A 16,077-nucleotide genomic window follows, 5' to 3' on the forward strand; every position below is an offset into this window, starting at 1 on the left:
GAGGCGTCCGAGAAATTGACTGGTGTGTCTCTAATTTCTGCTGAACTGATTTTATTAAAAACACTGCACCATAGGGGGTTTGACCTTCTAAAATACCAAACATGTCTGCTTTAGAAAATCACAAAGCTCTCCTCTGAAGAGCTTGTAAATCTGGTTTCAATATGGCTTGATTATAGACTAAAAGCTTGAAAGCAGTGGCGTCTAGTATCACGTGTCTGGAACTAGCCTTTTTTGGGGCCAGGACAGCTTTTTTCCCTTACAGCCTCTAATTGGTCCTCTTGTCCGTTTCTGAGCCTGAATAAATACAAACCTCCAAAAGCTACGTGGTATGATAAGGTTGAACTCATCCAAGGTAGCGACTTGTCAAGGGCACTCAGGAGTCTCACAGGCTGGGTTCATGTGCTCCCTCAGTCCCTACTGGCCGTGTGAACTTGGGCACATGACTTGGGCTCTTTGGATCCTCAGTTTGGTTACCTATACACTGGGGGCAATCAAGTCGCTTTGTATGATTACTGTGAGGAGATATAGTAGCTGTTCCTGTTAATACAAGAGTCTTGGATGAACTAGAGTGGCCCCCAAATCCTCAAAATTGGAGTATTTGTACCTGTTATTTATATATACAGTGAATATTTTAATTTGACTTTTTAGTATTTCAGATCTTTGCCTATTTGAGGTTTGTAAGCCCTCCTGTCACCTGCAGGCTGGATTTACTGTTTTAAATATTTGCTTTCAATTTACTGCTTTTGGCCTCTTTTGTCTACAAATTATGTTGCTTTGTAATTGCTTCCTTTTGGAATAGCTGGATGGCTATGGATAAGAACATTTTAGCTGAATGTACTATTCCGTTTTTTGGTATTCGACAGAATGGAGTTCTCTTAGAGTTGCAGCTGCTCCAGATGGTTGATCCATGGGGAAAATCGCGAGTCAAGTTTAAGAACTGCTTGAACAGTTTGTGTCTGACTGATGCATTCTAAACAAATAAATTACAATTTGCCCTATAAGTGCAATCAACAACATATGACAGTCCCACTGGTTTGGGGGACTTTGTGAATCTTTTAGGGGAGGCACCTTCTTAGTGAACAGTCTGTTTAATTTCCCTGGAAGGAGTGCATCTAGTTAGTCACTTTATGGGTCACAGTTATCAAGAAAAAAATAACTGCTCCAGCACCAACTGTCCCCAGTTCATTCTGGTGATGCCGTCCTTACGCTGCAACAAAAAACAGATTGTTGATCTGAAATTTGAGAGTCAGTGAAATAACGAAATGAAACATTCTTTCCGATTTTGACAGCCTTTCCTGTGAGGTACGGTTTAGACTCTAAACACATCGCTGTTAATTTGCAAACACTGCCCCGTTCTGCAGCGTGGTGGTGGTGGTGACATTCACTTGTCTGCCATTCCAGAAATTTGGAGGTAGAATTGGGGAGGTGGCAGAGCTGAGTTTAACCAGATTACAGCAAGGCAGTGATTTTTTCCAATGGATCTGCTTTGTGGAGCTTAGATGTATATATTACTAGAGGGGGCTACCAACCATATATCTGCAAGCTTTCCCCAGTCTATGAATATGAATGAGGGTGACAGGAAAGGCATTGATGAGCAGTCTTGGGAGATACTTTGGATAAGAGGTTAGATAGTATCTCAAGGCATTTGTCATTCCTTAAGACTTAAAGGAGATTCACTCTACCTAGTAGCCTGTGGCCTCCCCGGGGGCTAATTCAAATTGTATTTAGCTTCCTGTATCTTGCAGATTAGATTGATATTAGATTCAGCCTGAGCGGGAACCCTGGGAAGGTGAATATTTATTGCATGCCACATGTATACACATAGGCCATACTAGCCAGATTGTCTTTGTAATCCTGGAATGGTTTTACATTGAACAATTTCAGGACGGTGTGTAAGTAAATGTTGGAACTTGTGAGACATCAGCAGTGGGTTTTTAGACACGCGATGACTATGTTAGTGGTGATGAATGAATAGTCAGAGGCTGTTGTGTGGATTTACTCTGAAAGATCTTGCATAACAAGCCTAATGGAACAAAAACTGTTTTAGCAGTCAAAACCAAGAGAAAGACAGAAAGCCTTTTATCCCTGGTCTTGTCCCCTTGGAATTTCCTTGGGGAGCTAACGAGGACACTGGAAAAACACCACCCTTCCTCAAGCAGTGTCTGACTTGCCAAGTGTTGGAAGTTCAGGTGGGAATGACTTTTACTAAATGGAGTGAATGTGATCTTGATACCACAGCCTTGAATTTGCAGTTGCCTTCGCAAATGCGGTGTTTCTCACCTGGATTTAGGGCTTAAAACTGTGAACTCCCAGTGGGGAGGAGCCAGGACCTTTGTAGGTTTCCGTCATCCAACCCAAGGAGGGGTGCTGACGGGCAGATTAAGGCTTCCTGTCAACAGGCATCTGAATTTAGATTGTCAGTAAATAAACAAACACTGTCTTTGTTTGTTTCTCCACCCTAAACTATTGTTTCACAGATTTATAATTTTTTCTATGGGAAGCCTAAAGATAAACAAACTGTAGTGAAGGAAGTTGATGAGAAACGGTTCAAAGGGCTCTGAAAATTAATGAGGCATTGCTAAGATCTAAGATTGAATGGTTCAGCCCCCCTTTTAAAGTTAGTGCAGCCTCCAAGCTCATTGAAGGAAACCAGTGCTCCCCAAGAATTATACCATCCGTCCCCATTTCACCAAGAGCTGTGCTTTCATTTTAGTATTTTAAAATAGCCAAAGTTTCCATCAAATATGGCTTCTCTAAGGAGTTAAGAACAAGCCACTGAGAGTTGTGTTGGTCAGAAAGGGAGAGAGTCTGGAATCTGCAGACGAAGGCACTATTTTATCTTCCATATCTTGTCTCAGCCCCACTGGGGCAACTTGAGCAATTTCTTCTTTCTTCTCCTGGAAATGAACCTCTGACCAGAGGCTATTAAAAAAAAAAAACAAAAAAAACAGGATACTTGGTTGTGTCTTTTATTGAAGGACACACCAAAAGTTATAAATTACCTCCCCCTCCCTCAAACACTCCGCATTTTTGTTAGTTTACCTTTCACTTCAAAACTCAACTGGTTCCGATGTATCCACTTACAGTTTTATAATTTAGACTTTTATATAGCTTTCTTCTGTTCTATTATATAGTGTTCTCTTAAGAAACTTAGTTATGTGTACATTAAATAACCAAAGGTAAATGTTTTTAAAATATGAGGGGGGAGGATAGAGCTCAGTGGCAGAGTGTGTGCTCAGCATGCACGAGGTCCTAGGTGCTATCCCCAGCGCTTCCATAATAAATAAATAAACCCAATTACCACCCCCAAACAAACAAGCTAACAAACAAAAGCATGTGTGTGTAGGGTGATCATTCATGCCTTTCCAATCCTTATATTGTTTCTAGTTTCTCATATTCCTTATATTTACTTAAAAATATTTTATATATACATATAATGATATTTTCTATGAATGCTGGCTCAAACCAACGTCAACCTGCTTCCAGCAGTGTTTGTTAAAAATACGAATAAAGTGTGGGAAAGAGAAGCTTCCTTTCTTCAAAAGCAGCACTGTTGTGGTTCAACACTTTGAAAGGCTAACTTCTCTGCATACCTGGTGCTGGAATCAAGCTGGGTCTCCCCAGGGATTTGCCGCCTCCAGCCACGGCGTCACAGGCTGACAAAGCACTGAGGAGGCGGTCTGAAGGGGGACTGTCCATCCATCTGGGATGCAGAATGTCAAAGGTCATTTCCCCGGCCTGACACTTGATCATGAAGCGGGTTAGGAGGTAAACCTTTCAAGGCGCTGGTTGGTGACAGACACTGGAAGTGGACAATAATCCCCCAACACCCCGTCCTTACCCATCTTGTTCAACAATAGGAGGCTGTCGGTTGGCATTTGTATGCAAATTGGGGGGAGTACCTAAGAGGTTGCCTTGAAATCTTCAATTTGTTGATCCCAACTTGGGAAGGCTGGCCTTTTCTTCTGGGGTGGCTGGGACCGTGGCTCTCAGCAGTGCATGAAGGCCAGCAGGGCCCCCACCTTTGCAGTCCCTCACACTGGGCTCTGGGAGCGAAGTGTCCGCTGGTCCCCGGACCCACCCAGGCAGAGGTGCGCTGCAGAGAGGCTGTGGGCTCTCAGCCAGGTCTGTGTGCTCCAGCAGGGCCTGGGCCACCAACACAGGGGACAACCAAAAAGGGGTGGGGGGAGAAGCTCCTGTCTTCCGAATATCCATCACATAAATACCTCGTCTGGAAAAAAATAAAGCGGCCATTTCCTTTGGCCTCTTTTCCATTCCTATCCTGGAAAACGCACCTCCTTACCAGGCTGGAGGAAGGTCTGTCTGCCATGAAATTTCTCACTAGGTGGGGGCTCTGTATGAGCTTGTTTTAGTCAAAAGCACGGGGAACTATTTTCAATATCTAGTAATAACCTATAATGGGAAAGAATCAGAAAAAGAATGTAGGAAATTAACACAACATTGTAAGTCGACTATACTTCAAATTAAAAAAAAAAAACTAATTACTATATATAAAAGAGATAAACAACAAGGTCCTACTATACAGCACAGGGATCTATATTCAATACGTTTTCATGGCCTATAATGAAGAAGCATATGAAAAAGAATATATGTGTGTGTGTGTGTGTGTGTGTGTGTGTGTGTGTGTGTGTGTGTGTATAACTGAATCACTATGCTGTATATCAGAAATTAACACAACATTGTAAATCGACTCCACTCCAATTAAAAAAAAAAGCAATTGTTCAAAGTACTCATCCTAAAGTGTTGATAGTCTTTGCAGAGGGTATGGGTGTGTCTGGTTTGGGCTTTTGAGGGCCTTGGGTTTAAATTCCGACTTGGCTTGCTCCTGGTGGTGTGACCTCGACCTAATTAACCTCTCTGTTTCCTCACTGACACAACAAAGATGATAATATTATCAGCACTTTGGGTTGTTGGGAGGATTAAATAAGATAAAGAAAATAGAGATTTAGTTCAATCCCTTGCAAAGCTGTCGATGTTAGCCATTACTACGAGGTGTTGTTCCTTCGTAAACCCTCTCAATGCTTAAAATTGACACACAGGGGTCCCCACGCCTACTTTACAAAGAACCAGACTGGATGGGTGCAAAGATCCAGTGATGTTTAATCATTTTTATTTGTGAGTGGCTTTAATTTGTCTAATTTAACCTTCCATGTTTATATTTTGCTCAAGACAGTAGGAAAGTACTTAATTTTGATGTAAAAATATTGAAACCACAATATCCCTTGTAGGAAAAGCTTCCCTGTTAGGAACCAGGACGGTGTCCAGCATCAGTGCAGAGCAGTGTGTGTTAACACTCCCCACAGTCAGGAAGCACATGTCACCTGCTGCCTGTGACAACAGGTGCCTGGTTCTGCACCTTCTGTTCATGAATACACACCTGTCGGGGGTGTTAGTTTGCTCTGCTGACTCGATGAGAGAGGGCCATGCCACCGTTCACTGCTTCCAGCCCAGGCAGCACAAGCATTTGGCCCTGCCTTTTGTTTTGCCCCTTGGGGGTCCATGTGCAGGGCTGGTGAGGGTCCCCCCAGCCAGGAAGGCAAGAGGTATATTAAAATTCTGTTCCAGCTCATGCCTGTAATCCACAAACTGAATGAGGATGGTTCTCATGCAAATCCACGCTTCTAAAAAATCTGTTGGATGAAAACCACACTGCAGCTTGGATCACTGGAGAACCAATCATAAGTCGACCAGTTTGTCATGTATCTTTCCTTATGAAGAAGGTGATAGACCTGATTGTGAGTTGTTTAGTGGTCCTGGAGGTCAGCCTCATAGGCATGTTTCTTAAGAAGCTGACTGATCAGTGGGGCTTTCCCAGTGCAGGGATCCAGCTGTGTGTCCCTCATCCACATAGCATCTTTAAGCTGCACCGGCCACTTCCTGGGGGCATGTGCTGAGGGAGATGCAGAAGGCAGTGTGAGCATTTTTCTCACAAGCTGAGCACCTTTGGAACATTTCTACCCACACCGGTCTTTCATTCTATTACTCTTTCAACACAGGTTTTGGGTCACTTCTCCTGTCTCTAATGTTTATAATTACACCGTAAAGTTGGCTTAAATAGAATGAAAATGGTTTATACCACAGTTATAAGGTCAAGTCTGTCTTTACTTTTTTCAACCAATACAAGCACGACCTGTTTGGAATATTGTTTGTAATTGAATTTACATTTACAAAAAAGCCTCAGGCTAAGAATTTGAGCTGGGGTGGGTAGAAAGGGATGAGAGAAAAGTCCGAACAGAGAATGATCAAAAGTGGCCACAGCACTGTTGAGCACAGTTTGAAACAAACATGCTGATTTTAATTAGTGTCTTGAGTAAAAATTAAATGAAACAAAGTTTAACAACAATAAAAAAAAAGGAAGATGACACAACAAAACACCTTAGAATTCTGCTTTAAAATGACCTTAACTTTTCCACTACTGAAGACAAACATAGAGCAATGAAATTGTCTGTTTTTGAAAATTGTTTACAATTAGCTGAAATGTTAAGACTAGTAGACTGTGTCATGGCTAGGAACAACCAAAAGTAATATTTTTGCTTCTCGTTCACCTGCACGTGTGTTGAATACTTAAATGGTGCTTAAATATTGCACATGTGGGTTTTCTTCTGCCTACCCCACTGTTGGAAGAAACTGGTAAGTGACTTGTCCAGGGCCATGCCGTGAACAGTGGTTTCTGCCTAGACCCTGTTCCTGGGCCACATTCTCCCCAGCAGGGTCCTGAAAGCTTGTGAGAAAAATAAAATTAAGTTCACAAATCTTCATTTCTGAGTGGGAACTTGACAATGGTGCTTTGATGGAAATAGAGGGTCTCTATCTTTTAGGGATGGCGTGCCATTCCCGCCAAGTCTCACCCCATCCCTCCCAGGGAGCCAGGAAAGGACTGTCTGCCTGGCTTCTTTCAGGGTTTTGGGGGATGAGAAGAAATTTCTTCTCTTCCTTCCAGGTTGAATTCCTTGGGGGAAGATCCCAGTTTTCTATGTTGTTTTGACAGCTAGAGGGAAGTTATTCTGATTCTTTTCTCTGATGAACCATTTATTCTGAAGATAAGGAGAGGTCACTGTTAACTTTGCTTTTTCTGGCCTTTGGGAGGGACGGAGGAATGGAGTAAAAGCAGAATCTCATCCTCTCTCTTACTTCTAGTTGCCTCTCACCTTCTTAGAAATGACCTTTCTCACCAAAAGAAGCAGAAATCAATTGATTTGTGTGACCTTTTGTGGTTTATATTAGTGAACCTTTCTGAAAGATTTTTTTTTTTTGTGAGGTAGAGTAATTTTCCCCTTGGAAACATAGATGTGCTTGTAGGGAAAAAAAAAATGGTGTGTTGAATTTGCTCTTTTACTAGCCTTGATTTTTAATTCTTAGCTAAAAGCAGGGAGTTCCTGGTGCAATTTCAGTGAATAGTATCTGGGTATATTTTGCAAAGTCATAAAATGTCAAACTTCATGTAAATTGTATTTCTAAAGCCGCCCTCGCAGTTAGACACTGTAATTCTATCCAGACAATGTCTTTTTCGGTGAAAGAGACTCAAACAACTTTCTTCACAGACATGCTTTGACAATTTCATTGACTTTACTCATAACACTATCTGAAAAGAACTTTGTTTCAGAAAGTAGTCAATAGAACACAATGTCGTGGGAATTCTTTGCACAATTGAACTCATGGAAGAATAGCATTCTATTTCCAGAAGAAGCAGAAAGTCCAGGGACATTTAGCCTCCCACAGAAAGATGAAGACTTGATATTTCAGAACTAAAGTTAAACAGTGTGATGGGAATTGTCAGGTGCTGATAATATGCTAGAATCAGAAAGTTAAGACATCAGGTTACATGGAGTCTAGCAGGCAAAGGGTCACCAGCATGACTAGCATAGAAAAGGTCAATGTTTAACTTTCCCAAGTTTCGCTTAAATTCAATGTACAAGAGAGAGGGAGAGAGAGAGAGATGGAGAGAGAGAGAATTCTTGGTTGGTTATATCAATGCATTAAAAAGTGCTCTGGATAGAGAATGAGAAGAATGTTTTAACTATTTTCAAAAAGACTTCATGTGCTATGTACACAGACCGGACTTGTCTTGATCTTCTGTGTTCCGTGGTTGCATATATGCAGAGAGAGAGAGGGAGAGAGAGATGAAATGAAAACAAACAAACAAAAAGAATGAGGGGGAAGAAAGAAAACATGCAGGAATATTAGAAGACTAGGAGGAAATTAAATTTTTTTCCCTGGGTGAGGAAAAGGGAAACAAAAGGAAAAGGTTAACATTTAATAAAACAAACCCCAGGGTCACACATGGGCTCCGAAGTAGTAATTAAGTCTGGCATCTAGACCCTTGAGAGAGCAGACCTCGGTATAAAGAGAAGCAGGGGTGCCCGCAAGGGCTCTCTTCCCAGGGTTTGTACTGATTTGCAGTGAATTTAGACCCTGGCCCTTCTAGAATACTGGGTTTCTTGTCACTTTTTCATAGTTCCTTCCATTGTCCTTGGCCCTGCTGGCAAAGCTCTAGGAACGCATGACTTGAAGTGTGGTGCATGGTTGGGGCTGGTCCACAAAGTGTTTTGCACTTGTTCATGATGAGATGAACACTAAATGAGAGAAAGCTTCTAGAAACTTCTGTAACAATTGGATGGAGTCATTTTATGTCGTTGAATCTAATTTAAAAAATGAGGCTTCCTTTTGTATACCTTTGGTTTTCATTTAATTTCAGCTAGTAATTTATTTTTATTGTATATTGACAGAATATCAGTCTGTGATAGATTGGGGGAAAAATGATCTTATTTCACAGACGGTTTGAGAAGCACTGCTCTGGAGAACCAGGAGATACTGTCTTTGGGAAAAGGTCTCACCTTCTTCCAAATGTGGATAGAATTTATGAAGTGGAGGAGGGTCAGATATTTCTCATCTTGGAAAACACAGCAGCAATCACCCCTAGTTAGTGGCATTCTTTAGAGCAGTGTTTCTCAAAGATATTTATTTTAGGACTCCTCATACACTTAAAAAATTCAATTTCCAATTGTTCATTATAAGTTGATAGAAACATAGTTGGTTTTGTAAAATATTATCTTTGTATGCTGTGACCTTACTAATCTCATGTATTTGGTCTAGTAGGGTTTTTTGTTTGTTTGTTTGTTTGTTTGTTTGTTTGTTTTTGTAGATTCCTTGTGACTTTCTACATAGATAGTCATATCACCAGAGAGTGGATTTGGTTCACGTGATTATGGAGGCTGAGAAGTCCCCCAGTCTGCCACCTGTAAGCTGGAGACCCAGGAGCACTGAGGGTGTAAGTCCAAATGCAGGAAAAGACTGATGTCCCCAGCTCAGAAGTCAGGCAGAGACTGCAAATTCGCCTTCCTTATGCCTTTTTATTCCATTTGGACCCCCCAGAGGTTGGACGTGTCCACCTGTGTTGTGGAGGATGATCTACTTAATCAGTTCACTGATTCAAATGCTAATCTCATCTGGAAATATCCTCACAGACACACCTGGAAATAATGTTTAACCAAGTAGCTTGGCACTCTGAGACCCAGTCAAATTGACACATAAAACTGACCATCACAAGGGAAAAATAAATTCCACATTCTAACTGCTGCCCGATGGGGCTCCTAAGAGGGACCTTGTTCTGGTCAGACCTGGTGCAGGTGTGGCAAGAGGCCAGCAGAGCGAGCCCCAGCCAGACCATCCAGGATTGATGTGGGACACAAGGTGTGTTTCAGATTCAGTTTAGTTCTCCCCCAAATCATCTGGATCATATAAAAGTCAGAAAAGAAAGACATTTGGGCATGGGGGCTTCACAGGTGGCCAAAGGGTACACAATTCTTCAAGCAGAGAAGTGGCCTGAGAAAGAGAGAAGAAAACCTTAGGAAAGAGCGAATGAATCAGATGGTTGACTGTGAGCTTGAAAGGAAGGTAGCTCTCTTCCTCTCCTTTACAAGCCTCGGGTGGAGAAAGCAGTCAGGATGGGAACAAATAATCCCTCACGGGAGCTGCCCAGGAGGAGGTAGTTGGGGAGGGGAGAAAGCGCAAAGCCAGATGCCTCAATGCAAACACTACGATGTTTGCCTGTGCTATCTTTGTAATGATATTAGCCAACGTGCTTCTTCAGCCTCTTGTAAAGATATCTCAGCTTCTGACTATTTTACTTTTTATTTTCCTTCCAGGAGTGAAGCCCTAACTGGTAGGGATTTGGGTGAGTGAATAACGTGGGGTCCATTTGGAGTTCTGACCATGGTTTTAAATCTTGTTCTGTATCGGATCCACAGTGGCAGCGATGTACTGTTCTGATAAAAAAGCCAAGAAGCCTGGTGCCTTCCATGAAAGGAGACAGGCATTAACTTTCTTCCCCAGCCTGGTTACTCGGGACATTAATCAGCCCATAAAAATGGGATTAGGTCAACTCTCCATGCAGTTTTGTAGTTCACCTTTAAAATGCAACCATTCTTTGTGTTTTAATATCGGGTGGTCACGTTTTAGATGTAATGAAAGAGCAGGGATATTTTCCCACAAATTTTCATGGGGATTCGTGACTACAGATGGAACCCTCCCTGAAGACATTTAATGAACAATTATTCAATCTGGGGGATGGCTCTGAAGGAGCCATTCCAGCTGAGAGTACATAAAGTGAGTTCCCTAAAAGCTGTATAAATGAGAGACTGGAGTAACCCTCAAACATATAGTCATCTATTTTATCCTTTATTGCCTAATGAATATGTTATAATACCATGAGCCTATCAAGCTTGAAACTTTGCTCTGGCTCTGAGTCCCTGAAGGCAAACAGATGGATGTTTAAATCCTTCCTCTTAAAGTCTTACTCGATTGCAAAGCCTTTGCTGAAATGTAGAGTCTGAAATTTTCCCAAGTTCTGAAGCATCCTCCTCCGCTTTGAAGGAATGGCTCTGACTCTGCCCTTCAGGGTCGCCTTCCCCCTAACCCCTCATTTTCCCTTCTCTCGGATACAATGCTGGAAGGGACCTCAGGGTCATTTCAGGCCAGAGTGCCTATGGCTCTCAACTAAAGAGAAGAATTCAGGCCTGGAGTGGGTTTTCCCAAGCAACTACATTTACTCAATTTAAAGAACTGATCTGGACTCTGAGATTTTGTTCTCTCCTCCCCCCCTTTTTTGGTAATATCTTCTTTTATTAGGTGATTTTTAAACAGTATCTCTTCGAGATCAAATAAAATGTTTTCCAATAAAGCTTTCTTTTAAAAATTTTGCTATAAAAGCCAAGAGTCTGGGAACCAGGGGTTTAGTGTAATCCCTCCATTTTTGGCGGTTGAGGGCAAGGCCATTGCCCATCCCCAAAGTTGCTGAGTTGGTGCCAGAGGTAGGTCAGTACCAGGCTTCTGCCTCCAGCCTGGTGGCTTTTCCTCCATCATGCTGTCCATCTAAAGTGGACAGAGAAGGTCTTATAAGTGTGGGTACAGCTCCTGGCAGTGAGAAAGGCCATTAGAATCCTCTACAGCATCTGGCTTTATAACATGAGTCTAAAGTGGCTGTGTCAGGGGCAGAGCTTTGCTTTACGTTCAAGAATTCTGGAACGCTCAGGTGTGCAGATGGTTCCCTGACCCGCCCGAGGATGGCCCCGAGCACAAGCTCAACGACTTCTTTCCTGGGATGAGGCCTGGCCCTCTCTAGTTTCCCCACTTTTTCTTCCTGTAAGAGCAAGTTTTCCTAGAACGTCTACTCCTAAACCCATGTGGGTCATTAGCAATTTCAGAATGAGCAATTTCATTCTTTCTTTCTTTTTTAGTAGTCCGTGAAGTTGGGAAGGGAAAAAAGGAAAGCTCGGGAAGGGAAAAAAGAAGCAGATCTGGGCTGGATGTGCAGAGGGGGCGGGGAAAGGGGAGAGGGCAGAGATGTGAGCAAAGGCACCTGCAGACGAGGAGGAGCACTGGTTCAGCTTGGCCCTCTTGTCTGGAGTCCTTTATATGGCAGGAGGGACCACAGGGAAAATGGGAATTTCTGAGTGATATGCTTGAACTGGAGACATTCAGAGAGTTGATTCTAGCCCCAAAGGGATCCCCCAAGCCCATCAGCTTACGGCAGGGGGCTCAGGACACATCTTGGTTAATATTGTCACACATTCTTTTTTATTGAAAGACATCCTAAGGGCAATCTCAGAGCCCCCTTTGTGTGAATCCTTAGGAGCCGAGCTCTGTCCGGTGTCCCTGATTTGAGTGGCTGGTTTTGTCACCCAGGACATGGAAGTGAAAGGCAACAGCATCGTGGTGGTGGAGAGGGGGCTTGCTTTCATGCTTGATGCTAGCACAAAGATGCCCCGAGCAAAGCTTCTCTGAGAAATGAGGGAGCCCCCTTCCTGTGAAAAAAGCCATTTCCCCAAATAGATCTTTGGGGAGTCTAAAATGGGGATTTTTAAGGTTTCCTAGTGGGTGCTGTGTTCCAGTTCCCTTTAAGTGTCATGGGATAGGGCTTTAGTTGGTGTCAGCAGTGAAGGTTTTGCAAACTCTAAAATCTCAAGGTGCCTATAAACAACTCCAGCCTGATGCAATCCACCAGGCAGAGACTCCCTGCTAGAGACAGCTCTCAATAGATAATAGAATATTTTTCTTATTACCAAAGTATTACACGAGCACTTGAGCAACATTAAAAGTTACAGATAAATAAAAAGACAATTAAGAAAAACACTGTAATCTCAACGCCAAGAAATCTCTGTCCAGAGACCCTTGCTGTGAACACCTTGTTTTTTGTTCTTCCAGATTTATTTTATGTAGCACATATGCCTACAGACACATACACACACACACACTTGAAAAAAAAGCAACATGGTTCCATATCATATAAGCTGTTTTTTCAATGATTAATGTATTACACATATCTTTCTCTATAAAATATAACATATCTAGAAGAAATAGATACAAATTTCAGTTTACAGAATTGGTTATTATGTGGAAAGGATATCTGTGTCTCCCCAATTTCATATGTTGAAATCCTAACCTTCAAGGTAGGTGATCAGGTCACGAGGGCTGGGGCCCTCGTGGACATCATTAGTACCCTCATAAAGAGGCCTCAGGAAGCCCCTTCGGGCCTTTCTGCCTTGTGAGTTTACAGCAAAATACAGAGTCTATGAAGTGAGCTCTCACCAGACACTGTGATCTTGGACTTCCCAGTTTCTAGAACCATGAGAAAAATATGTTTGCTGTTTATAAGCCACTTAATTTATGGCGTTTTGTTAGAGCAGCCAGAATAGACTGAGACAGCAATGTCATGGGCAAACGCATCTCACAGAAGCAAAAGCTCCATCCTTGAGGAACTTTGTCTGCTGCTGGCACCTACCCTGGCAGAATGCACTGGGGTCCCGCATCTGAAGGGTCCGGCTTGTGATGCTGGCTGACCTAGTCTGAATCCCAGTCCCCACTCCATGACCTTGGGGTTGGTGTCCATCATCGTAGCTACCATTTATTACCGTTTATTCACCACGCTGTGCTAGGCGCTGGGCCAGGTTGGGTATTTTTTTTTCCCCATCATTTACTCCTACTTTGTACGGGAGCCACACATCCAAAATAAGGACACAGAGGACACAGATGACGTCAGCCAGTTACCAGTGGGTAACTCTACCGGAGGCCAGTCTGGGCCTGAGTCCGCGGGCTGCAGCTATGCCCTGCTGCTGCTGCAGTGCCGTGGTCTTATCCGAAAAATGGCTCATAACGAAAACACCGGCTTGTACCGTCGTTGTCAGGTTCGTGTGAAATCACGCAGGTGAAAGCATCGCATCAATCCTCCAGTAGGTTATAAACAGCAATAGTTATTAAGAAAGAGAGCAAATGATTGAAAGCTGAGATTCTCCCAGAAAAATGCCTCCAGGTTTCAAAGCAAAAGGGAAAAACTGACAGGCCAGGGCCCAACCAAGGCAGCTTCCTGAATCATTGTTTGTGCTTTGTACGGTGCTGGGTAGTTTTCAGCCAACACTTGAAAGCAGGATATTTCATGTACAAATTTGGATGTCCAGCATTTCTTTGCAATGGGTAAAGTCTGTGGTCTGAGTCCATCGTCTGCAGAGTGGCACTCTCTGGGGGTGACTAGAAGCTTCCCCTTCTAACACAGGCACGTGATGGAGGATTTTCCCACATCCGTTACAGCTGACTTCACCTGTTCACATGTAGCTGTGTGTGTGTTGGTTCTAAGGACTGAGGCGTGTGTGTGTGTGTGTGTGTGCACGTGTGTGCATGTACTTTCACTAAGAGTGGAGGGTAGGGAGGATGCTTTAGAGGCCCTGGTCACCTCTCACAGAGTGTTGTGAAGCTCAACCTTGAACTGACCTGGAATTCTGCTGAGTGACCCACAGCCCAAGACAAAATGATCTCATCTCAGATCAAACAGGAAAGTCTTTAAAGTCTAAGCAGAGTTTCTAAGAGGGTGGTAGGCTCCTAAAGGATCTGGGGGTTCCCACTTAAAACCCCAAGGTGTAAGGAAAGGATCCCAGATGAAAGGTATTGATAGTGCTTTGCAAGCGTGAGTTAAGAGCCTTGATGTGACTTCCCAGGGCTCAGGCTGCTGAGTGCGATGAAGAGGCCCCTGTCCCTTTCATCCTGTCCCTCCAGACTTTTGCACTGTGCTGTGCAGGACATCATTATTCTGGATTGATTGGGAGCTGACTTTGCCTGGGTATGCAGGTGACCAGGACCCAGAGAAGCCTGCTGCCCCACGTAAGAGGAATCATGGGCCCCCGTGGAGGAGGGAGTTGCCCAGGGCCAGAATCAATTACAAGGGGTAAAGACGCTGCCCAGATTTGATTGTGTTGGCTGAGTGGGCCACGAGGTGAAAGAAAAGTCCTCTGATCATAAAGCTCAGAAAGGCCCCGAGTGGTTTTTTGGCCAGTACTTCCTTAGAACAGTACCCATGGACAAACTCTGATCTCATTTGACGTCCGTGATTTTTCACATAAAATTCTTACATACCTAGGGGAAGCTCTCTCATGCCCAGTGCCCATCCAGGTGAGCCAGTGACCAAAGAGATAACTCTTAACTAATCTTCAGCCTGCAAAGAGCATTTCCCTCAAGACCCTACTGCTTTTATCATCCATGCTTCTAGACCAGCAATCTCCCACTAGTTTATGCTAGATGTAAGGTTATTTTTTGTTTTAAAGGAATGCTGCTTAGGAAGATCATCAAAAGGTCATCAGACCTCTTATTTATTTTCTAGTTTTGAAGTTTAAGTTTCCTGCTAATAGACGTGGTGCTCTCTAAAAGGGAGCAAGTCTCCAGTTGAGTCCTCCCCCAAAGGATTTTTATTCACAACGTAGTCTGAAGGGAGAGGGGAGTTTCTCCTTTAAGTGGAAGGAAGCATGTGGGAACAGGATTTAATCCCTTACGGTTCCCAAAGTTTTTTTGTTTAAAAAAAATTTTTTTTTTTATTAAAGCTGAAACCCTTAGAAATGGTCCAAGATCCAAATAATGTTCTTATCTGTAGTTTTCTTTGGAAACTGTTCAGCAGTAGATATAGATGTCCAAAACCGTATCCAGCCCTGTCTCAGGGAGCTATCTATGGGGAAGCTGTTGCCTTGGGAACACCCACTGCTCTTCTGGCTCCCCTCTCATTCTCCAAATTGAAACCATTTTTTTTTGTTGTTGTTGTTCACAAATTGGACTTTAAAAATGCCAAATTCAAGGATGCTGATTCAAACATTATATTTTGAACAGAGCACACCCAGATTCACTCTGATCATCCTTTATCTTGCCACTAAAGATGGGGACTTGAGCATGGAGAAAATGGAAGCCAATCAGGAAAATGGAAGCCAATCAGGCTTCTCCAGCCCAATACCCTGGACACAGCAGCCAAGATAGTGTTTCATGGAGCCCATTCATCTGAGCAGGGTGCATCTGATTGAAGCATTTAGCCTTCGGTATAGGCTTGTACTTAACAGCATCCAAATGGTTGTGCTTTCTAGTTTTATTAAAGGAGCCGGATCCTTCTCATACGTTTTCCATTAATGGGATTATAAATTGATATAATTTGAAGTCCAAGAATGCAGAACTGGTATGTGGTAAACATAAACATGTGTTTGGTGTTAGATGTAAACTAGGACAGCCAAAGTGGGCAAGTGTTGTAAACTT

The sequence above is a fragment of the Camelus dromedarius genome, chromosome 26 (assembly GCF_036321535.1).
Source record: "Camelus dromedarius isolate mCamDro1 chromosome 26, mCamDro1.pat, whole genome shotgun sequence".
Classification (NCBI taxonomy): domain Eukaryota; kingdom Metazoa; phylum Chordata; class Mammalia; order Artiodactyla; family Camelidae; genus Camelus; species Camelus dromedarius.